Below are 26375 nucleotides of genomic sequence, written 5' to 3' on the forward strand. Positions count from 1 at the left end.
ACTCCAGTGTTCTTGCCTGGAAAATCCCAGGGACGGGGGAGCCTGGTGGGCTGTTGTCTATGGGGTCGCACAGAGTCGGACACGACTGCAGTGACTTAGCAGCAGCAGCAGCTGTTTTCATCCAGTTGCCTGACCATCAATCACAACCATATGTACCTAAGACAAGACCCTGATAGCTGGCTTTCCTTTTATTCATTTGTCTCCAATTTACCTATTTTATTTGATTATACACCCTAATCTACTGCTACTTCAATTATCCTCTCTCTTTTTAAAAAAATATATTTTTAACACCAAAAACATATTTTATTGGAGTATAGCAAGTTAACAATGTTGTGGGAGTTTCAGGTGAACAGCAAAGGGACTTGGCCATATATATACATGTATCTATTCGCACTCAAACCCCCTTCCCATCCAGCCTGGCACATAATTTCCAACCTTTCAAGTTTTTCTTTTTTAATGATATGGTTCTATTTTACCCAATTTTACTATAAACTATTATGCCTGGAAAATCCCATGGATGGAGGAGCCTGGTAGGCTGCAGTCCATGGGGTCGCTGGAGTCCGACACGATTGAGCAACTTCACTTTCACGCATTGGAGAAGGAAATGGCAACCCACTCCAGTGTTCTTGCCTGGAGAATCCCAGGGATGGGGGAGCCTGGTGGGCTGCCGTCTCTGGGGTCGCACAGAGTCGGACACGACTGAAGTGACTTAGCAGCTTAGCAGCTTTATGTGTATAACTTTATTTCCAAGTTTTATTACCTCATGTTTTATATATAGTATTTTCATTTCTGAATCTCTGTTTGCTCTTCTGTCAGTTACACACATGAAATAATTTTCTTTCATTTGTTTGCGTGTATGAATTGAATATAGTATCAGTACCCAATTTAATTAGAGTATATTCCTCTAACCTTTCCCCAACTCCTCAAACTAAAACACTTATCTACCCTCCTTAAAATATCAGTTTATTTATGCATTACAAGCCTATAGCTCAATATCTAAACTTTAGTAGTTTCTTTGTACTTCATAACAAGCTCATGAGTGATTTTATTGAGTTACTTAAGTAACAATGGAAGAGGATGGGAACCAAGGTGAGGTTGGAGGACTAAGCATTCAGTAGCAAGAAAGACAGGGTGTGTATTTACTCAGGGGAAAATAAGGAAAGAGTGGGTATAAAATGAGGAAATCTTGCTGGAACTCAGGAGAGGGAGTTCTCATACGATAATGCTTAACTAGTTTCTTTATTTTTTAAATTGGAGTATAATTGCTTTGCGATGTGTTAGTTTCTGCTGCACAATGAAGTAAATCAACTATATGTGTACATACATCCCTCCCTCTCGGGCCTCCCTCCCAACCCTCTTATCCCACCCGCATGGGTCATCACAGAGCACCAAGCTGAGCTCCCTGGGCTTTAAAGCAGGTCCCCCGGACTAGCTAGCTATTTTACATACGGTAGTGTATAGACGTCAATCCTGATCTCCCAATTCATCTACCCTCCGCTTCTCGGTCTATGTCCACACGTCCATTCTCTCCATATGTGTGTCTATTCCTGCCCTGCAAATAGGCTCAACATATATGCATTAATATATGATATATATATATATATATATATATATATATATTTATTTATTTATTCTTTCTGACTTACTTCACCCTGTATGACACTCTCTAGGTCCAGGTCCATCCACATCTCTACAAATGACCCAGGTTTGTTACTTTTTATGGTTGAGTAATAGCAGAAGGTGTATCATATGCCTCTGGTGCCCCCAGCTCTCACTATGGAGTTATTACTTCCAATAGGGCCACAGCTTTGGCAGAGTCATTTGCGGGCATAGGTTCCATTCATACTGACAGTGTCTGAGATGGTCACTCTTCACCTCTCTTGAACTTTCTGACATGCTGTGGGCACACTCTAAAGCCTGTGGATAAGTACCTTCACACGGATCAGTCTTGAAATGTAGGGTCATTAACAAGCCCAAGGAAAATCAGTGTGGGTTGGGAACCAAAGAATAAATATTACCCTATTTAGTCATAGGGTGGACAGTTTTGAGAAGGTGCAGTAAGGTCAAGCCTCAGTTGCCCACAGCAGTAAACTCTGTAATGGACTCCTATTTTGGTTTTTCTTCATCTCTTCACTTTTTTATTCCCTTTCTGTTCTCTGTAAATGGACTATGTGCACCCGTTTCTTGGTCTTGAATTTTGCTTCAGGATAAGTCAGAAGCAAGCCCTTTCTTAAAAATTTTATTATAGTTGATTTACAATGATGTGTTAGTTTCAGTTATTCAGTTACACATAGATTCATTCTTTTTCAGATTCTTATATAGGTTATCGCTGAATATTGAATAGAGCTGCCTGTGCAATACAGCACTTTCTTATTGGTTATCTAACTTACATATAGTAGTGTGTTCTTATTAATCCCAACCTCCTGATTTAACCTTCCCCCACATTTCCTCTATGGTTACCATACGTTTATTTTTTATCTTTTTTCCGAAAATGAGAATGGTATGCTGCAGTCAGAGGTTTGAGATAGTTGACTTGGAAAGGGAAAACAAGTGTACAGAAAAATATAACAGAAAAAAATGGCAAGATTTTCCCCCCTGATATATACAGATATGTGTTTTCACCTCAATTAATTTATCTCCCTAACGGTAGGTGTTGTTTAGTCACAGAGTCATGAATGACTCTTTTGCGACTCCCATGGCCTGTAGCCCACCAGGATTTTTTGTCAATGGTATTTCCCAGGCAAGAATTCTGGAGTGGTTTGTCATTTCCTTCTCCAGGGAATCTTCCCAACCCAGTGGATGAACCCATATTTCCTGCAATGCAGGCAGATTCTTTACAACTGAGCCACCTGGGTAGCTTATAAGTCATTCTAAAGGTAGATTTATACGTCATAACTCTATTGTTTTCCTATAGTGCATTGCTGAGTACATGACAGATAATGAGAGACACTTGTTGATTATTTAATAAAAGTGATTCATTATGAATTGCTGTTTATGGTGTGGACTGTAAAATCATATATATATATATATATATATGCATATATGTATGTATATATGTGATTTAGTTCAGTCACTCAGTAGTGTCTGACTCTTTGCAACCCCATGGACTGCAGCATGCCAGACTTCTCTATCCATCACTGACTCCCGGAGCTTACTCAAAACTCATATCCATCGAGTCAGTGATGCCATCCAACCATCTCATCTTCTGTTGTACCCTTTTCCTCCTGCCTTCAATCTTCTCCGACATCAGGGTCTTTTCCAATGAGTCAACTCTTTGCATCACGTGGCCAAAGTATTGGAGTTTCAGCTTTAGCATCAGTCCTTCCAATGAATATTCAGGTTGAGTTCCTTTAGGATGGACTGGTTGGATCTCCTTGCAGTCCAAGGGACTCTCAAGAGTCTTCTCCAACACCACAGTTCAAAAGCATCAATTCTTCGGTGCTCAGCTTTCCTCACAGTCCAACTCTCACATCCATACATGATCACTGAAAAAACCATAGCCTTGACTAGACGGACCTTTGTTGGCAAAGTAATGTCTCTGCTTTTTAATATGCTATTTATTAGCCACTGAAAAAATGTTGTCAAGTGTTTTTGGTGTGATTTAAAAATCCTCACTCTTCAAGCATAGTGAAATCATTCACTGAACACCTTTTTTATGAGGGCTTCATTTGATTAACGCCTCTTTGTTGTTCCTCTCACATTGATGTACAGTGTCACTAATCCAAATCAATTGCTTTATGACAGAAAAATATGTAAAAACAGTTCAAAATTTTGAATTTATATCAATTACATTTCTCTAGATTTCAAATGGTATGTAGGCATAATAACAGCCATAGATTGTAAGAATTCCAAATCCATTATTTTATATTCAAAAAAATCCTTTTGGATTAATAGCATATTTTTGTTGCAGATTTTTTCCTGAATGAAAATATAACATTGATACATATGCTAGTAATCTATACTATATATATATATGATTTTACAGATTATATATCAGTATTATATTTTTATATATATATATATGTATAATATGTGTCTATATATAGGCTACCCAGGTGGTGCAGTGGTAAAGAATTCACTTGCTGATGCAGGAGACACAAAATAAGCCATGGGGGCATGTGTGCTGTCACTTCAGTTATGTCCGATTTTCCACCCCATGGACAGTTATGTCCGATTTTCCACCCCATGGACAGTTATGTCTGATTTTCCACCCCATCAGGCTCTCTGTCCATGGGATTCTCCAGGCAAAATACTTGAGTGGGTTGCCATGCCCTCCTCCTTCCCAACCCAGGGATCGAAACTGCATCTCTTGCATTGCAAATGGACTCTTTACCCATGGTGCTACTTGGGAAGCCATAAGCCATGGGACCTTTATATAAATATAAGTACATGGTAGATCTGGGCATGACTGAGCATAACCTAGTGTATAATCACCAGGGAAGCCCAGCTCCAGGTTAAGAGCCTATGTTTGATTTTTCAGGCTTCACTACTGGCAGTTATAAAGTTTTGATCTGGCGGGCCTTGAGGGTGGTGTTGTGTTGGTGGGGTGAATTTGCTGTCTGCACTCCAGCCTTGGGACACAGTCAGCACTCCAGATGCTGGAGGGAGTTGCAGTCATGACTCAGACCCCTGGGTTAGTCATGCTGTTTGACAGATTTACATTCTAGCCTTGGGATTGCATCACTGGGTCTCTAGAGCTGAGGCCTCGGCATTCTTCAAATGCCTTCGCTCCATCTCTTTTTGAGGGCAAGAGTGGGAACCTTGAGGCTGTGTTTCCCACTCTGACTCAGTACCCAGTACAGCTGTCCCTCCATGCATTGGTGTCCAGGGGAGTGAGTCCTGGAAACAACCATACTTCGGAAACAAGTGATGACTATAACTCTCCCAGATCACAGGCCTTGCCCGCTCCCCTCCCCAGTTCCAGATTCCATGAAGTGGCCTGAGTCTTCTGTTGGGGCTACCTCAACAGGAAGATAACCCCCATATCTGTATTAAGCCACTTGACTCTTAACCAGTATGTCAACTCCAAGGGGAGATAGAATAGGGTGTGTCTGTACCATCTCTGGTTTTAGACACTTGCTTCTACCAGTGCATTAAAAGATTAAAGGCTTGACTCTAATTTTGCTGTTGCTTTGGTCTCTAGCTCTGACACCTGACAGCTCATTTGTCTCTCAGCTGAACTGACATCATCTGACTTGACCACTTGTATAATATTTCTTCAGTTCAGTTCAGTTCAGTCACTCAGTCGTGTCCGACTCTTTGAGACCCCATGAATCGCAGCACGCCAGGCCTCTCTGTCCACCACCAACTCCTGGAGTTCACCCAAACTCACGTCCATCGAGTCTGTGATGCTATCTAGTCATCTCATCCTCTATCATCCCCTTCTCCTCCTGCCCCCAATCCCTCCCACCATCAGAGTCTTTTCCAGTGAGTCAACTCTTCAAATAAGGTGGCCAAATTATTGGAGTTGCAGCTTCAGCTTCAGCATCAGTCCTTCCAATGAACATCCAGGACTGATCTCCTTTAGGAGGGACTGGTTGGAACTCTTTGCAGTCCAAGGGACTCTCAAGAGTCTTCTCCAACACCACAGTTCAAAAGCATCAATTCTTTGGTGCTCAGCTTTCTTTATAGTCCAACCCTCACATCCATACATGACTATTGGAAAAACCACAGCCTTGACTAGACAGAACTTTGTTGGCAAAGTAATGTCTCTGCTTTTCAATATGCTATCTAGGTTGGTTATAACTTTCCTTTCAAGGAGTAAGTGTCTTTTAATTTCATGGCTGCAATCACCATCTGCAGTGACTTTGGAGCCCCCCAAAATTATGTCTGACACTGTTTCCACTGTTTCCCCATCTATTTCCCATGAAGTGATAGGATCAGATGCCATGATCTTAGTTTTCTGAACGTGGAACTTTACGCCAACTTTTTCACTCTCCTCTTTCATCAAGAGGCTTTTTAGTTCCTCTTCACTTTCTGCCATAAGGTGCTGTCATCTGCATATCTGAGGTTATTGATATTTCTCCCAGCAATCTTGATTCCAGCTTGTGCTTCTTCCAGCCCAGAGTTTCTCATGATGTACTCTGCATAGAAGTTAAATAAGCAGGGTGACAATATACAGCCTTGACATACTCCTTTTCCTATTTGGAACCAGTCTGTTGTTCCATGTCCAGTTCTAACTGTTGCTTCGGGACCTGCATATAGGTTTCTCAAGAGGCAGGTCAGGTGGTCTGGTATTCCCATCTCTTTCACACAGTTTATTGTGATCCACACAGTCAAAGGCTTTGGAATAGTCAATAAAGCAGAAATAGATGTTTTTCTGGAACTCTCCTGCTTTTTCGATGATCCAGCAGATGTTGGCAATTTGATCTCTGGTTCCTCTGCTTTAGCACTATACTGTGTTCGTTCTTGCCAATGTTTCTTCTTCCCACCCACTATTTCTGAGCTTTTTCTGAGCCTCTGAGACTGATTATCTGTCAAGTGTCATTCCCCTTCTATCAGAAAAAGCACATCCCCCAAACAAAATTATGCACACAGCGTTAGGGATTTTAGGATTTGCAAATGTGAAGTTGCCACTGTATCACATTATTTTAATTGCAATAAGTTTAAAATTCAAGATACCAGTAGAAATAAATTAATATTGAATATCCAGGAGAAATAAAAGAACAAAAATTACACAGTAATGAGAAATATGGAGGATTATGGATCTCTGAAAGCCCATCCATGGACGGAGTTCACTAAGTCAACATCAAAATTGTTGTTCTAAGTTTTTCAACTTAAGTTTTCCAAACTATAGTTTTTTTTTGTTGTTGTTGTTTGTGTTTAACATTAGTCCCTTAAAAATATAAGACCTCTTGGAGAAGAAAATGGCAACCTAGTCCAGTGTTATTGCCTAGGAAATCCCATTAACAGAGGAGCCTGGTGGGCTGTGGTCCATGGGGTGACAAAAGAGTTTGATATGACTCCGTAGCTAAACAACAAAGACATACAGATGTAAATAAAAAGAGCAACATGGAAAGCTCTGTGTTTGGAAAATGTCATCAAAGCTCAGCTTGGAGACTCACAATACATGGCAGTACAATAAAGGCTCTTCATTTGTATATTTTTAATGCAAAACACTCAATCCAGTATTCAAGACGTACAGTCCCTTCATTCCAAAAGAAACAATTTTTTTTTTTTCTGGTTTCTTTTCCTGTCCCAGATACTACCAATCAAATTTTAGCAAGAAGTGTTCAAGGTTTTGTTTTCCAATACTATCTATTAATAGGAAATCATAATATTATAAGATACTTTCAGAACAATTTCAGATGAGCACATTTTTCAAAAAGTACATTGCCTATCCTAGGTTTTAATTAAAGTCTGAGTGTAATGTTTTTGGTGGTAGGGGTGGAATTGCAGGGAGGGTATAAATACATCACAGAGGTGTCAGAGTGTTATTCCTTACTGGTTTAAAAAAAAAAATTCTTAGATGCCAATAAACATAAAGATATGACTTTTCTTTTTATGGAAATAGCCCAAACCTAATGGTTGAAAAGAGATTGAAATTGGATATTGTTGATCATGCAGTGTGAAAACATTTTTAAAATATATGATATGGGCTACAGAAGGAAAGTAAAGAGCAGATAATGGTGCTGATAATGTTTCATAATTGTAACAGTAGATATACTTTCATTAAATGACCAAATGAACCACTGCTGGCACAGTTTGGAGTTTTTGTTAAATAATAAACATGAAATATGGGTGGAATAACTTCAATGTTGCAAAGAGCTAATAAGAGTAGCAGTCATGCCCTGTTAAAGCAATGAAGTCTATTTTGTTCAATGCTAGAGTTTGCAATGATCAAATTGCCAAAATGAAGTAGCTGTAAAAAAAAAACTTTGTCTGTGCTTCAAAAATAGATTGGATCTTAGCTTTTAATTTTACTATGTAGTTTTGTAAAAAAAAAAAAAAAATATATATATATATATATATATATAAAGGTTTTCATAGTTGCATTTGTGAACCTTAGGAAGGTAATTAAAAATGAAATGAAAATCATATTACTTAAATACAAACTAGGGAATCTTGGTCTGGAAAAACTCCATCACTAAGATAAAAAGCACACTGAAACGTTTGGTGGGGAAGAATCAGTTCACTTTCAATGACGTACTTGCAATATTTAGTCTCTTATATGGTAATTTCTTCCCAGTGTTGTTGATTTTATTTTGCTTTTGTAGTCTAGAATGAAGGAAACAAGGATCTTCAGTTTTTAATAAGGAAGTTAAAACACCTTGGGGAATTCTTGGGCTATTTTGAAGATTACCATGAAACTAGGAAGCATCCTCTAAACCAGTGAAATGATTACCCCCTGTTTTCTCTTGCATATTTTCCACTTCTGTAATTTATATCTTTTCGGCTTCTCAGTGTACCTTGTTATACTTTTGCCTATTGAGTCTCTGTAATGTATTTATTCCTTTATTGGTAATTATTTAGTCCTGTTAAAACTGATAGTTTCCATTTAGGGAATTGTAGAAATATAGCATTTAATCAACAGAGTGGAAACAGAATTCTAGCCTTAGGACTGCTGCTGTCTTCCTCTATGACTTATGGGAGACTTCCTATCTCTCAAATTGACTATAAAATAGTGGGAATGGAATTCATACTTGTTGAAATATTGATGGCTACACTGAGGGGTGTACAATAAAAAAAGCTTTATTTCTCTCATTTTGAGGTGAACACTCTGTGAGAACTCTTGTACTCTCCCATATTATGATCAAAATGCCTTTTTGGTGAGTTTCTCATTGTGTCAATCACATGCCCCAGTGGATTTTATTCATTTGATGTGGGGTATAAATTTATCACATGTGAATATGAATCTGTTAATTTACTTTAAATTTCTATCTGTTCACTTTGAGAGGATTCAGTCTTTGAAATTTAGAAATGTTCTTTGAAATTTTGCAGCAAACTTCTTTCAGCTGTAGTTTGCTACAAAAAAACATTGTATACTGAAGATATTTTTATTTAGTTGTGTACAATGTTCTTAGAAATGACATCCTACACTTGAAATATTTTAAAAATTAAAGTTGAAGAACATTCAAAAGGATGTTTATTAGGATGATTATTTACTTGTGATTTACAGAATTATATGAGTAAAATCTCATTTACCTATCCTCTATGAAGGTATTGCCCAGTAATTGATATGTTATCTTTCTTAAACTCTAAACAACAACAACAAAACAATGTTCTGTGTACCACAAAATACCAGATGTTTGAACTGAACACACATTTTTGATGTTTTATGATTTAGGTAAATACAAATACTAGGGTGTATATCCACCTACTAGAGACCAGACAATACATTTATGTTTTAAAGGATACAAATGTGATAAGTCCTTTAAAGAAGTTACACTTCCGTCATTTACTTTTCTCGTAAATTGTAAGTTCAAATCAACCCAGGCAACTTTATTTAATTTTTGTTAAATATTTTACAATTGTCGAGTGAAAACAAAACATTGAATGATTGAGTGATTTTTAATGCCACTGAATTTAAAAGCATGGCAGAGAATATTTTATACTAACAACTGACATTCAGATTCGAGATTCTTTACACTCAGTCAGTCAGTCAGTTCAGTCGCTCAGTCGTGTCCGACTCTTTGTGACCCCATGAATCACAGCAGTGTTTAAACTCTGTGAACATCAGCCAGTCACAAGTTATCATACAACTTAGCTTTAATGATTTTATTTTTCTGATCTTTGAACAAATTTCTTCAACCCACTCCTCCAGAATATTAGGGCTACTGTGTGGTATTTTGGGGTCTATCTCTTCTAAACAATGAGTATTTTCGTGCTCAAAGTACTTTTTCTTTCGTTCTTTTTCTTTTTTTTATTAACACCTACTTCTCTTTGTCTCCAAATTTCTGATGTTTGACGAATTTTCTTTCTCTGTGCATCTCCTTTAGTCAATGGGTTAGAAAAGATCTCCAATTAAAATAAATAAATTTATATTAAAAAAAAAGATCAAACAATGAACAAAAAAAATCAGACCTAAACAAATGAAGTATCAGAATATGAAGGTGGGAGAAGGGGATGACAGAGCATGAGACGGTTGGATGGAATCACCGACTCAATGGACATGAATTTGAGTAAACTCTGGGTTTGGTGACGGACAGGGAGGCCTGGGTGCTGCAGTCCATTTGGCGGGAAAGAGTCGGACACGACTGAGGGACTGAACTGAACTGAACTGAGTCAAATTCTAATAAAATGTGATTGCCAAATAAAAAGTTAGTTTTAGATGTACAAAAACATACAAAGTATATCTCCTATATATCTTAGTTTAGAATATGAATGGAAGTTATTTGGCACCAAAATAAAGAAGAAATCTGAGAAAAAGGAAGATATGATATCTGGAGAAACAGAGCTGTCTCAAGAAACCATTATCAAAAATCAGCTCCATTAAGTGAAAAAAACGGGGTAGGGGGGAGGTGCTGTAAGAAATAAAGCAACAATGATACCAAGCCTTTGAACATTTGAAAAAACTTAAAGAATACTAAAAATACTGGTGATTGGTGTAGGGCTAGTTTGAAAAATAAGTTTTTAGAAATGTATTTATGGGAATATGATTAAATTATTAAATCCTAGAGGGACATTACACAGGGAAATAATTATATACATGAACTGCTTGATATCACAAGTAATTGTGTTTAGGCTGTCAAAATAAAAATGTAAATATTGATCAGTGATTCATCTATAAATTAAAGTAAACCTGTATTAGGAGGATATGGGGAAAGGATTTTAGCTTTAAAAAATTTGGTAATATTTGATTTTTTAAAAAACAGACACACATTTAAAAATAATGGTCCAAAAGGACCTTATTCTTCATTAACTCACAAAATTATATTACCCAAACCTTCCATCAGTCACACAGTAGTTTTTTTCCAACTGTTTTTGTTATCAACCTTCTTCTCAGGAGAATCCATTTTATTTCCTGATCTTACTTTAATTTCAGCAATGGTTAACACAGGCCTTAATTTTTGAAACCCATTTTGCATTTTCACTAATCTTTGGTCAAGTGGAAGCCATATGCCATTTAGCTAAAAAGTTTTCTTAGAAGATATTTTACTGTACAGATCAGAGCTATAATAAGCTATTTGAAAGATTGAATTGAAATATAAAAAGCATTTTAGATATTTTACACTTCAAAAAAATTTTCCAAATAGAACTTTTCCAAAATTAGCTTAAATTGGAAGCATTTTTACATATGTGAAAGCAAACCAATAATGAAAAAAGTAATTTTTAATATATTTACAAAAGAATAACAGAAGTTCAAATTATTTATGTACTTTACAGATATTGCATAAGTATATGAGTTTTGGTAGAAGTTTATTAACACAGTAAACATAAATGCAATGTGTTTTAAAAATCATGTAGAAAATTGAATTGATCAGATACATATTGGAAAATCTATGCAATATACTTCAGTTTTCAACTAACAGTGGTTTTTCTAGAAAAAGCAATAAGGCTTTACTCATTTAATGTTAATAGGTACTACAATGGTTGCAAAGTGAATTTTGAAGAAAATTTGAGACTTTTGAGGATAACATGAAAATTTAGCCATTTGAGATTCTTTTCAAGCGAGCTGCATATTCTCTTTACTTAGTAAAGATGCTAAGCATAATATGTTTTTTGATGATTAAAGCTATTTTTATGTCATACAATCTTCCATCTAGAATACTGAAACATGTAGAACACTACAATTAAATAAGCTAAAGTCATGTTCTTAATTATTTGACCTCTTTGAATGGTTTTTCCATCTGTTTTTCTCTTCATCATTATGTCAGTCGTAACTTCTGAGTGTTGTCAGTACGCCTGATTCTATTAGGATCCTTTTCTAAGTCATCAGTTCATTTGTGAGGTGGCTTTAAAACAAATAAAAAGCAGGCAAGCTGACCAAATTTCTTTTTTAAGAATTAAATGCAAATTATGTTTGCCAGAGCGGAAGAATGAGGGGAAGGGATAGTTAGGGATTTTGAAATAGACCTGTACCCACTGCTGTATTTAAAATGGATAACCAACAAGGTCCTACTATATAGCACAGGAAGCTCTGCTCAATGTTTTGTGGCAGGCTGGATGGGAGGGAGTTTGGGGCATAATGGATACATATATATGTATGGCTGAGTTGCTTTGCTGTTAGCTTGAAACTATCTTAACTTTGGTCAGCTGTACTCTAATACAAAATAAAAAGTAGAAAAAAAATGCAAAATAAGTGTAGAAAGCCTCCTGATTGATGGCTTAAGCCTTCTTCCCTGTAAAATTGGCATGAACTGTAGCTAAGTTCATTATTGTTCATAACTGTCTCAAGGTCAATTTCACTTTCTTTCCTATCACTTGTGGTTAAACTTGAACAAATGGCCTCTGAAGATGAATTAGAATGAATATTCAGAGCCTGAAAATAAGAGTGATAACACACGTATTTTATTATAATATTTAGGGAAAGATCTATGATAAACAGAGTAATATTGGTTTTCAGATGGGATGTAATCGAAAGGATTTTTTGGTAAATTACCTACACAAGATTCATCATGATTTCTTTTTTGCTTCCACAACTCTGGGCTTCTTTATACATATCCCCTGGAACTGTCTTTCTCAACTCTTTGGGTATATCTTGGATTCACCTGAAAATGTCTTTGCCCTTCCACAGAAATTATGATTTCACTAATTCTAACGAATCCCAGGCACTGGTATTTTTAAAAGCACTGCCACCCTCACCCCCACCCCAGTTGATACCAATATGTAGCCATACATGCAAAACAGTACTAGAGTCAGCCATAAGTTTAGATTTGAACAGAAACCTATTCTACATGATTTAAGCAAGAAAAGAAAATACCGAAGGATGTTAACTCATAGGGCAGCAAGAAGAGCCAAGAATCAGGTCTTGGAGCAGAAGAGGCAATAAGGTTGATCCAAATCACCACCTGCCTCCTCCAGGGCTGAGGGACTGTGATTGCCACAGAAACTCCTGCCGCTCATGACTTGTTTTGACACGTCTGCCTTTTTGAATAGCTCACGACTGAACCACTTTTAAGTAATTCTCATCATACATTTTGTTGGCTGATCTAGAGTACATGCTTATGGCCTTTTTGCGTACAATGCTGGGAAAGTTCATTCTCAGGTAGAACACTAAGAAAATTTAAAAGGCTACAGTGGCCTGCTTGTATTGAGGGAGAGAAATCTGGTCCAAAAAAAAAAAAAAACAAACCCTACTTGATTTAAGTTTTGAGGTTTTGTCAGGAGTATTGGGAAATCAGGGGTGGGGGAAAATGAGTGAATAGTCTTAGAAGGCTTGCTATGTTTTGCATTGGATTTATTTTACTATCTTTAGTAAGAAAAAAATGTAATACAATTTAAGTCATTTGGGGGGATGATATACTTATGTTAATAACCTGAAAATTATCATCCCATAACACTCTCAGAAATCCTTTATCACAGCTGAAACTATAAAAAATAGAAGAAATTATACTTTCAGAAGGAAAACTGAGTAAAGTAGTTCTTATAAAACAACTGAAATTGTAAATTAAATATTTTTATTGAACTATAGTTGATTTCCAATGTTGCTTTTTTTTTTTCTTTTTCTTTTTAAACCCAATGTTAAGCAGGCACAAATGTAGGGAAAAGAGCCCAGAAATGAAACTAAATCAGGAACTTGAAATTAAGAGCATTCAAAGGCCTTCTCTTATTGGGCAGTTCTGTCTAAAGTTAAAGGAATTCACTAACTACTTTGAAGACTTAAAGGGGGAAAAAATAAACCCCTTAGTTCACAGAAAAGAGGGAATCTGACAAAATGTCTCTGTACAAAGTGTTACCCCAAAGGTTATACCTGCAGTGTAAGAGTGAAAAAGAAATAATAGTTGCACCAAAAAAGGGGAAAAGGAAGAGACTTGTTTTCTGAACCTTTGAACTAGATGAAGAGAGGAAAAACATTTCATCTGAGAATTTATAAACACCAGTGATCCCTTACATGATTTTGCAGTATATTTTCAGGCTGTGTGACCCACGAAGACCTCAAAAAGAAAAATTAATACAATGAAGCCCAGAATTGAAACCACCCACAGGTGATAGGAAAACATAAATCTTTTCAAAAGAAACTCAAAATCATCAGGGCCTTGGAAAATTTCACAATGAAAGAAGGCATAGAATTCAGAAAGTAACAGAAAAGATACTGGCAAACATCTAGACCAATGTAAGCAAGCATCTTCCGTATCTGCAAATTAATTGTTTCACTTTCTGGAAGGCACAAACCTTCCCTAGAGCCTAGCTCAATATTATTGACCATGTCTTAGGTCCCATAATCAGACTGAGTCAGATAGAATTAGATTAGCTGCACTGTATTTTTTCTTTTTCACTACAAGGAGAGATTTAGTTTATTTTAGAAAATCAGTGATGAGATAGGGGTTTTAAGTTATTTTTTATTCCCATAGTATCTTAAAGTTGTATGAAGCCCTCCCAAAAATTAATTTTGAAAAATTCACTATGACTGCATTGGCCTTTGCACATTTTCTTAAATTTCTACCAATTATCTTGGATATCCTCAAGATTTTTAAAGCATCTTTTAGTAAATTTTCAAACTCAATTTCATTCGAGTCCATTGTTTTCTCCAAATCATCAGAATTGGAGAATATTTGTATTCTTGCCCTTAAATCCATGCATCTTAAGTCTGCTAATCTCAAAAACTCATTGGCTTAATACCTGGGAGTCAGTCAGTGTCAGCTGTTTCATTCGAAGAATGTCTACTGTCTACAACAAGAACTCCTAACCCTTAGGGTAAACAATGCAGATCTCTTCTCCAACACTAATATGTAAGAAATATCTTCTTATTTTCTAAAACATATAATTTAATCCCATCCCATCTCCCTCACTGGGTAATTCTCCCTGGGCAGGAGGAAATTTAAGGTCAATCATGAGAGTGGAGGGTCTCTGCTTTCCAACTATTCCTACAAATTTGAGAACTTATCTTTGGGTTCATGCCAATTATTATTTCCCTTAAAGCATTTAATGCTCTTTCTAAATCCTCAAGGTCCGTTGTTGTTCAGTTGCTAAGTTGTGTCTTACTCTTTGTGACCCATGGACTGCAGCACGCCAGTCTCCTCTAACCTCCACTGTCTCTCAGAGTTTGCTCAAATTCACATCTATTGAGTCAGTGATGCTAAACAACCATCTCTTCCTCTGTCACCCCCTTCTTCATTTGCCTTCAATCTTTCCTAGCATCAGGGTTTTTCCCAATGTGTCAGCTCTTAGCATTAGGTGGCCAAAGTATTGAAGCTTCAGCATCAGTCCTTCCAATGAATATTCAGGGTTGATTTCCTTTAGGATTGGTTTAATCTCCTTGCAGTTCAAGGGTCTCTCAAGAGTCTTCTCCAAGCATCATTCTTTTGTGTTCAGCCTTCTTTATAGTCCAACTCTCACATCCACACATGACTACGGGAAAAACCATAGCTTTGATTATGGAGACCTTTACTAGCAAAGTGATGTCTCTGCATTTTAACATACTGTCTAGGTTTGCCATAGCTTTCCTTTCAAGGAGCTAGTGTCTTTTCTAAATTTTACAAGGTCTATTCAAAGCCAAATTATGAGCTGCATCCTTGCCTAACAAAATCACTGGATATTTTTAGCTTCTTTTCAGGTCAGCAACATTATCTGAAACTCTGCCACTTGAAATGTGCATATATCCATCCCTTTTAAAATTCAATAATTTATAGATATAAGAGTCCCTGGTGGCTATGTTGGTAAAGTATTTGCCTGCAATGCAGGAGACCTAGGTTCGATTCCTGAGTTTGGAAGATCCCCTGAATAAGGGAATGGCAATCCAGGCCAATATTCTTGCCTGGAGAATTCTGTGGACAGAGGAGCCTGGTTTGCTATAGTCTGCGGGGTCACAGAGAGTCAGACACAACTGAGTGACTTACACTTTCACTGCACTTTCAAGAGATCCTAACCTCAGCAGGTATTAGCTACAGGGCTAACATAATAAAATTTCATGAACTGCTGTTTAATATTCAGTCGTGTCTGACTCTTGGCAACTCCATGGAATGCAGCACTCCAGGCTTCCCTGTCCTTCATCATCTCGTGGAGCTTGCTCAAACTCATATCCATTGAGTCAGTGATGCCATCCAACCATCTCATCCTCTGTCATACCCTTCTCCTCCTGCTTTCAATCTTTCCCAGCATCAGGGTCTTTTCAAATGAGTAAGTTCTTCACATCAGGGTGTCAAAGTATTAGATCTTCAGCATCAGCATCAGTTCTTCCAATGAATATTCAGGACTGATTTCCTTTAGAATGGACTGGTTTGATTTCCTTGCAGTCCAAGGGACTCTGAAGAGTCTTCTCCAACACCATAGCTCAAAAGCATCAATTTATGTTGATATATGGCAAAACCAATACAATATTGTAAAGTTAAAAAATAAAATAAAATTTAAAAAGCATAAATTCTTTGGTGTTTATCTTTCTTTATGGCCCAACTCTCACATCTATATATGACTACTGGAAAACCCATAGCTTTGACTTTTTGAACATTTGCCAGCAATGTAAAGTCTCTGCTTTTTATAAGCTGTCTAGGTTTGTCATAGATTTTCTTCCAAAGAACAAGCGTCTTTTGATTTTGTGGCTTCAGTCACCATGTGCAGTGATTTTGGAGCCCAAGAAAATAAAGTCTGTCACTATTTCCATTGTTTCCCTATCTGTTTGCCATGAAGTGATGGGACTGGATGCCATGACCTTCGTTTTCTGAATGTTGAGCTTTAAGCCAGTACTTTTCACTCTCTTCTTTCACCTTCATCAAGAAGTTCTTTAGTTCCTGTTTGCTTTCTGCCATAGGATGGTGTCATCTGCATATATGAGGTTATTGATATTTCTTCCAGAAATCTTGATTCCAGCTTGTGTTTCATCCAACCTGGCATTTTGCATGATGTACTCTGCATAGAAGTTAAATAAGCAAAGTGACAATAAACAACCTTGATGTACTTCTTTCCTGATTTGGAACCAGTCCATTGTTTCTTGTCTGGTTCTAAATATTGCTTCTTGACCTGCAATACAGGTTTCGGCAGAAAGTAGGAAAGGTGGTCTGGTATTCCCACCTCTTTAAGAATTTTCCACAGTTAGTTGTGATCCACACAATCAAAGGCTTTGGAATAGTCGGTGAAGTGAAATAGATGTTTTTTCTGGAATTCTCTTGGTTTTTCAATGATCCAACAGATGTTGACAATTTGATCTCTGGTTCCTCTGCCTTTTCTAAATCCAGCTTGAACATCTGGAGGTTCACAGTTCATGTACTGTTGAAGTCTGTCTTGGAGAATTTTGAGCATTACTTTGCTAGCATGTGAAATGAGTACATTTGTGCAATAGTCTGAACATTCTTTGGCATTGCCTTTCTTTGGGATTGGAATGAAATCTGACCTTTTCCAGTTCTGTGGCCACTTCTAAGTTTTCCGAATTTGCTGGCGCATTGAGTGCAGCATTTTCACAGCATCATCTTTTCAGATTTGAAATAGCTCCACTGGAATTCCATCGCCTCCACTAGCTTTGTTCATAGTGATGCTTCCTAAGGCCCACTTGACTTCACATTCCAGGATGTCTGGCTCTAGTCCAGTGATCATACCACCGTGATTATCTTGCTCATGAAGATGTTTTTTGTGTAGTTCTGTGTATTCTTGCTACCTCTTTTTTATATTTTCTGCTTCTGTTAGGCCCTTACCATTTCTGTCCTTTATTGAGCCCATATTTGCATGAAATTGTTCCCTTGGTATCTCAAATTTTCTTGAAAAGATCTCTAGTCTTTCCTATTCTATTGTTTTCCTTTATTTCTTGCATTGATCACTTAGGAAGGCTTCTTATCTCTCCATGCTATTCTTTGGAACTCTGCATTCAAATGTGTATATCTTTCCTTTTCTCTTTTGTCTTTTGCTTCTCTTCTTTTCTCAGCTACTTGTAAGGCCTCTTCAGAGAAGAATTTTGCCTTTTTGCATTTGTTTCTTTGGGGGATAGTTTTGTTCAGTGCCTCCTGTACAATGTATGAAACCCTGTCCATAGTTCTTCAGGCACGCTGTCTATCAGATCTGATTTGGGACTGACATAATAAAGTTCTATGACCTAGGTAGTAAACAAAGAAAAAAATACATTTATTCTTGAGAACATTATTTCATATTTCAAAAATATGAAATGAAAGTGGTAGGGCCATTCTCTCTCCCATGCCTCTTAGGGAAGAATCTCTTTTTTCCTCTTCTAGCTTTGGTGGGTTCCATCTCTCCATCTTCTATATGTGTGTCTGTATCTCTGTGCCCAAATTTCCCTCTTCTCATAATGAAAACAGTCATATTGGATTCAGAGCCTACTCTAATTCAGTATAACCTCATCTTAACTTAATATCATCTGAAAAGGCCATATTTCCAAATTAGATCATATTCTGTAAGTTCTGGGTGGACATGAATTTTGGAAGGTCGTGATTCAACCCCAGTACACAGGGATTCTAAATATTTTACAGGTGTGGGTTTTTCTAGTTTCTGTCTGCTCAAGATGGAAAAATTTCCCCCTTGTCAGATAATATGATTTGTCTGAAAAGGTTATGTGTTAAAAAAGTTCTGTTAAGTTTCCTCTAGGAGCAGGAAATATTACCTTTTGAGATAATAGACTTAAAACTGTGCACAATTATTTATTGTACATAAAACATTCAAAGCACACAGTTGATCCAAGGATAACATGAATGTTAGGGCTACTGATCCTCCGCATGTAGAAAAATCCATGTATAATTTCATCATGGGCCCTTGTATTCCTGGTTTCTTCATATCCAAGGTTCCACTTTTTGGGTCAGCTACATATCATGGAGCACTGCAGTGTGTGTTTAGTGAAAGAAATTCACATATATATGGACCCAGGAAGTTCAAAACCATGCTGCTCAAAGGTCAACTGTATAGACAAGAGCATTTTGAGTAAATCTTTTCCAGAAACTCACATTCCATACCTGTTCTTTCCTAAAATTTTTCAGTCTGAGATTGTGTCATCCAAAGAGGATTTGTTAAGGTGTAAAACAAAGTGACTGTTTGACATAAGAATTATTTTCCAGAAGGACACCTTTAATTAAAGCAGCATTATTTGTCTCTGTCTTAGTTAAATTTTTTGTTTCTAAAATGGCCTTAGAAGCACAGAGTTTGTTGTAATTTATATATATTTTAGAGTAGGACAGTAGAGAAACAATGACAGTTTTCATTTGGAGACCTTCCCTCTTTCACTCTCCAACTATTGTGAAAAAATTACTTACTCCTGAGAGAATGCTATGAAAGGAAATCAAGGGAACTTCCGTAAGAAATATTGGAGATGGCAGCACACTATTTCATCTACCTGAGATATTCATGGGATGGCTCCGTCTTAGAATTCAGAAATGAGCTGGTTGTCATAGGAATGCATATTAATATGTTTATTTGAATTGAAAAATGAAGTCCGACTTTCTCTGACAGAAAGAATTCTGATGTGGCTGATTAGTTGGAAAGTATTGACTGGTTTTACCAATTAGGTTATATGGTTGACATTTTCCAAATTGAATAAGGTAAATCTGTAAGTCCAGGTTTTGACAAACATATATAATAAAGAGTGTGATAAGATTAAAACATTTTACCCAAAACATTTATTGGCAAAGACATATTGAAATCAACAATATTTCAATCTTTGCAAACCTTTCTGAATGTATTAAGTTAATCAAGGTGTGTCAAGGTTAAAGATCAACAGTATAATTAAGAGCCTTTGGATATGTCTGCATAAGATTTTTTTGTTCGTGGGTTTTTTCTTTTTTTTCATATTCTCAAGAAATTAAGTCAACAGAGTAACACATTCATTTGCAGTATCCAAAAATTATGACCAACATAACTTAGACTTGTCTATATAAGTACACAAATAAGATTTTTGAAACCATTTATTTTTATTAAAAACTAGAAATAGAGTTTAACTGTTTAAACTGGTGGTGAATAATTTCAGATTCCAACCGAAAAATGTTTAAGAGAGCACACACTACAATTTTTAAAGTGCAAACTAACTGAAATATTTCAAAAAATCACCATTCTGGAAAATAGATACTGGATTATTGTCTATAGATGTGAGTATTGAACATAAAAGACGTGCAAGTAAATTGTCTAATAAACTTTTCAGTCTTTTGTGATTAACCAATAGCAAAAAATAAAGTATATGTACTTTACTAATCAGATTATTCTGCTACACTGTGCTTTTGGAGCATTATTGTGACTTTTTAAAAGTTATTTTTGTTCTTATTCATCCATGTAAAATGACTTGTATTCCATTTAATTCTTTTCAGATTTGGCTAGAACAATGTTTTCTTGGCATTTAATTCTGCAAAATAATTGTGCTTTTATAGAACCTGGATTTGAATATCTTAAGACAAAGAATCTTGGTTATAATAAAAGTAGGACTTATCAAACCCAGGTATATTGTGAAATACATAATTCACATGTTAAAAGGCTGACCATAACCAAATATACCCAGCAAAGAGCTCTTTCAAACATAATTTTCCACATTTACTTCTTCTACCCTTTGGAAACATCTTCAAAAGTTGCAACTGATTTCCGTTTGAGCCATAAAAATATAACACAGATTTAGGTATTTAAAGTCAAATAAAACAACATTTAAGGTTAAAAAAAAAAAACAAAAAAAAAAACACCTATGCTTAGTCAAATGAGAAAGGACAAATAAAGAAGATTGCTCATACTGTTAAGGGACTAATCTTACTACTTACCCAGCATCTAGAAATTGAGAAGAAACCAACAGAAAAAATGGAGAAAGTTATTAGCAGAGAGTTCTCTGAAAGACAGGGGCCTTAAGCTACAAAGAGGAATAATCTCAGTTTTGACTGGAGAAACACAAACGCACAGAACCCTAACATTCTATTTCTTCTCAGATTGGGAAAAATCCAGACATTTAGCATCAACAGTTGCAGAGGCTGTTAAGGAATAGACATAGTGATAAGTTGTTGCAGTGCAAAATGGCATTATTGCTATGGAGTGAAAGTTGGCAATACCTATCAAAATAAAAATTGCATTTACCCTTTGACCCAGAAATCCCAGTTCTGGAAATTTACCTTACTCTTCTAGTCAGCTTGTGTAGCAGCCATAAGAAACTCTGAAATCTCAGTGGCTTGCAATCAAAGCATATAATTATTGCTTGTATGAGGGCAGCAGGTCAGCTTCTGCTCTGTCTGGAAACTGCTCATTCCTGAACCAGTGCTAAAGTTTCCCCTGCTATAAGGATCATGTTCTTCATGCAGGAGCAGAAGCTAAAGGGACTTAGTGGAAACATAGTGGACTGCAAGTCTCTGCTTGAAATTAGCACAGCTTTCTTCTGTCCACATTCTATTGGACAAAGAAGTCACGTGACTAAGTCTGAACTCATCCAGGCAGTGGAGTATAGTCCACCTATGGGGAAAGCTGCGAAAGATTTGAAGGCAAAAGAAGGGGATGGCAGAGGATGAGATGGTTAGAAAGCATCATTGAGTCAGTGCACGTGAATTTGATCAAAGCCTGGGAGATAGTGAAGGACAGGGAAGCCTGGTATGTTGAAGTCCGTAGGGTCAGAAAGAGTTGAACAGGGCCTAGCAAGTGAACAATAAAACAACAGCAACAATGGGAAGGGCGTGAGTGTATTCCTATTACAGAGAGGAAGCAAGGAGTTCAGAACCCTTCCTCCCTGTCCATGGATGATAAGAAATATATACAAGGTTATTCATTGCAGCATTGTTAGTAATAATAAGAGCATTGATTTGCAAACATTTATGGAGAAGTATCAGACAGGCGGTCTTTCTCTATACCAATCCTTTCTCTTAGAAGAATGTACGGTTGACAGTAATGCTCTCTGTGTTAAAAATTCCTATTTTCGGCAGCCACTGTGCTTGAGTTATTTGAAGGTGGAAAGTGATCTTTCCTGGACTACAGATCTTACATCATTTAAAACATGAAATTGTGCTTCCAATTCATTCATTCAGTAAATATTTATGGAGGGTCTAGTATGGTGCAGACTGATTTATGTTGAGGAAGTCTGATGGATTAAGGATGTATGAAAGGCATAATTAACCTGCAGAGAACAAAAATTCAATATCTCTCAATCCCGGTTTTTCTTACTTGCCTGCCTCTGCCAATCTGTCCTGGCCCAGGTTATAGGTGCAGGGGTTTGAGAGATATAAAGGAGTAGGCTTTCGACACTAGGAACTAGGAGTCTATGGCAAGAAATTTTTTGGAAGAAAATTAAGTCAACATAAAAGATGTGTTTGAGGGTGTTTGGGCCTGATATAACTGCAGAAATATCTGTGGAATTTCCAGGCATGAGAAGGCCCTGAAGGAACATTCTAATCTGAGAAGGAGGACACAATATCTTCTAGGATTACTTTAAAAGGAGGGAAACAGGCAAAATGTAGCTTGTTTTGGAAGAGAAATATTGTACTTAAGGATTAGAAGCCATTGTTTGGGCTTTTTTTTTTTTTCTTTTTTTTTAAATTTTATTTTATTTTTAAACTTTACATAATTGTATTAGTTTTGCCAAATATCAAAATGAATGTTTAGGCATTTTTAGAAGGACAATGAGGAGAATGTGTGAAAAAGCAGGCGTGGGGAACACAGGAGAGTCAGAATGAAGTGTTCTTAGTTCTTTAGTGTCTTGTACACTTGCATGAAATATTCAAGTTCTCTTGGTAATATTAAGCATTGATTCAGGTGTTTGCCAGAAGGAAACTCTTGGGATGTTTTTGATACATGGTACTGTTACTGAGAGACTTTTTGAGCAGAAGTTAGCAAGTTACAACTGCAGCCTGTTTGTCTAAAGAAAGCTTTATTGAAATACAGCTATGTTATTTACTTGCATATTATCCATGACTGCCTTCACAGTATAACAGCAGAGAACATTTAGTATTGGTCTCTTTGTAGAAAAACCTTATAGAAACCTATTCTAATGGTATATTGCTGCCATGACAAAATTTCACAGTGTAGGTGACTTCAGCAGGAAAGTGTTTCCCACAGATTTGGAGACTGGAAGTCTGAGCCCAGTGCCCTCGGGTTTAGTTTCTGGGGATGCATTTCTTCTTGGTTTATAGATGGTCACCTTCTTGCTATGTGTCCGCAGGGCCTGTCCTGTGTGTGCACACAAAGACAGCAAAAGCTCTGGTCTAGCCTTCTTAGAAGGACGCTACTCCCATTGGATTAAGGGCTCACCTTTATGACCTCATTTAAGTGAAAGTACTCCATCTGCAGAGTTGGACATGACTTGGTGACCGAACAATAACAACAACAACTGTATCTGTAAATACAGTCACATTGCAGATTAGGGCTTTTGCATTCAAACTTTGAGGGAACAAAATTCAGTCCTTATCATTGCTCTAACCTTGATTCAGGGAGCAAATAGGAGGGTGATTTTTATGAGTGTGTTGCAAAGTGGGACTGGACTGAATGTTTCCCAAATACCCAAAGAGCTAAAACAATCATAGACTAAAGCGTAACCAAAAAGGGCAGGTCCACAGCATTTGTCAAACTTCTTTTTCAGGCTAATATTGTGTTCTGTTTATTTGATAACTACTCGAGGATTTAGGCATGCTTTATTAACATTTCCTCAGATGCTTCCTTCCAACTCCTGGGATTTGATGTAAGCATTTGTTTTCAGAATAGGTTATCATCCTATTTCCTCTTCACCTTCATAAACTTAATGCAGGTTTCCACTTGTACACATTTCTCAGTGTTTTCCACTTTGCTTTTCTTTGTCTTCTGGTGTCTCTTTGGATCCAATTAGCCATTTGCTCAAGTCCTTTATCAATTATCTTTCAGAGATGTGGAACATGGGTAAACATATTTATACCTGGGGGCTTCCCAAGTGTGCAGTGGGAAAGAATTCCCCTGTCAATGCAGAAGACGCAGGACATGCATATTTATATTTAGAATTTTCTATATTCTTGCATAGGCAATGTATCTTTCTAATCATCCAGAGAAAATGGATTCATTCTTGGGATTCTCAGTTTTTGAACCATTTTCTCATGAGCTATTCTGTGAACTCTTTTCTCAAACTTTTCTATCGCTTCCTAGTTCCCTGTGCTGCTTATGAAAGATCTCAAACAACTCTGATTCTATCTCCATTCTAAGTGGTAAAGTATTTCCACATTTAGTCTGAAAATCTGTAAGGTTTTGTTTTCTTTATCCTTCCACATCTAGAATTTAACCAGAGAATGTTGACATGTATGAGATTTGTCATTAATTCCATTTGTGACTCAGGGATCACTTTCAGTCTCATAAGGCAAACTCTTCCACAGTCCAGGGGATTATTCAGCTAGTATGTTAATTGTTATCCTATAAGTTCTCTTCATGTTCTTTTGTTCCCTTTTGCAGAACCTTGTAAGGATAGCCCATTGATTTTTTTTTTAATCCATCTTGATCTGCTTGAGATTTTTATCAGGTTTCATAAATTTCCCCTCGTGATGCCTGTCTCTCTTTCTCTTTTTAATCCACCACTAATTATGGAATTTAGAAAGATGGTAATGATGACCCTATATGCAAGACAGCAAAAGAGACACAGATATAAAGAACAGACTTTTGGACTCTGTGAGAGAAAGCGAGGGTGGGATGATTTGAAAAAATACCATTGAAACATGTATATTACCATATGTGAAATAGATCACCAGTTCAAGTTCGATGCATAAAACTGGGCACTCAAAGCCCATGTACTGGGACAACCCTGAGGGGTGGAATGGGGAGGGAGGCAGGTGGGGATTCAGGATGGGGGACACATGTACACCCATTGCTGATTCATGTCAATGTATGGGAAAAATCGCTACAATATTGTAATTAGCCTCCAATTAAAATGAATAAATTAATTAAAATAAATAAATAAAAAATAAAAACTGGGAGAGTAGTAAAATTGTTACTAACCTGAGACTATTTTTAAGCAAATAAAAAAGCAAGTAGCAGAACAGCTTATTTTATATTATTCCATTAAAAAAATTCATAAATAAATTATTTATAATAGTGAGTAGAAAACATTTAGTAAAACTATACACTAAAAGATATTTACCTTTATATATTGCAAGTTTATCTATCTATATAATGTTATATAAGAAATCTCCAAAGACCAAAAGACAAGCTAATCTTTAAGAAAATTTTATATGGAATAAACTGAAGTTAATATTTTTAAATGATCATTAGATCTTCAACTGGCTCAAATGATTCAGAAAAAAATATGTCCTTCTACAGGAAGAGAGAATGATAGAGCAAATGTAGCAAAATGTTACAACTGGGAAATACAGTGAAGGATCTGTGGGAGTTCTTTGTGTTATTTTCAAAATCATTCCATAATTTTGACAGTATTTAATAACAACCACCACATTAAAAAAAGCAACCCCTTCTTTTAGATGTTCAACTTGATTTTCATCCTTCAAGTTTTTGATTCCCTTAAATGTTTGCTATTTTACAGCAAGTAGATGGGGAAACAGTGGCAGATTTTATTTTTAGGAGGGGGGGCTATAAAATCACTGCAGATGGTGATTGAAGCCATGAAATTAAAAGACGCTTCCTCCTTGAAAGAAAGTTATAACTAACATAGACAGCATATTAAAAAGGAGAGACATTACTTTGCCAACAAATATCCATCTGGTCAAAAGTATGCTTTTTCCTGTAGTCATGTATGGATGTGAGAGTTGGATTCTAAAGAAAGCTGAGCGCCAAAGAATTGATGCTTTTGAACTGTGGTGTTGGAGAAGATTCTTGAGAGTCCCTTGGACAGCAAGGAGATCCAACCAGTCATTCCTAAAGGAAATCAGTCCTAAACATTCATTGGAAGGACTGATGCTGAAGCTGAAACTCCAATACTTTGGCCACCTGATGCAAAGAAGTGACTCACTGGTAAAGACCCTGATGCTGGGAAAGATTGAAGGTGGGAAGAGAAGGGGACAACAGAGGATGAGGTGATTGGATGGCATCACAGACTCAATGGACATGAGTTTGAGTAAACTCTGGGAGTCGGTGATGAACAGGGAGGCCTGGTGTGCTGTAGTCCATGGAGTTGCAGAGTCAGACACCACTGAGTGACTCAACTGAACTTATTGTTTATTTTAGTTTGTTTCTTTTGCCACCCTGTATCATTTTGCTAGGGCCTCTTGACCAGAGTCTGGCTAGTTTGGTAAAGGCATAATAACCTCTTTGGTTGAGGGTTAACAGTAACAGCTGGGCTTTGCTGAGCTGAGTTTTCCTGCCATCCTCAGAAACTGAAAGAAAAGCAGTCTTCCTGGGTAGTTCCCTATCCCATGGTTGGTAGATCTGGAGAGTCAGATGGGCTTTCCTGGTGACTCAGACAGTAAAAAATCTGCCTGCAATGTGGGTGA

The 26375-nt window shown here is 36.8% G+C and overlaps 1 pseudogene; it reads right to left on the bottom strand.

The window, feature by feature from the left end:
- Positions 1–6262: 6262 nt before the first annotated feature.
- Positions 6263–17806, bottom strand: LOC113891923 (annotated as a pseudogene).
- Between the last annotated feature and the right edge of the window lie 8569 nt (positions 17807–26375).

The sequence above is a fragment of the Bos indicus x Bos taurus genome, chromosome 4, assembly GCF_003369695.1.
Source record: "Bos indicus x Bos taurus breed Angus x Brahman F1 hybrid chromosome 4, Bos_hybrid_MaternalHap_v2.0, whole genome shotgun sequence".
Lineage (NCBI taxonomy): Eukaryota > Metazoa > Chordata > Mammalia > Artiodactyla > Bovidae > Bos > Bos indicus x Bos taurus.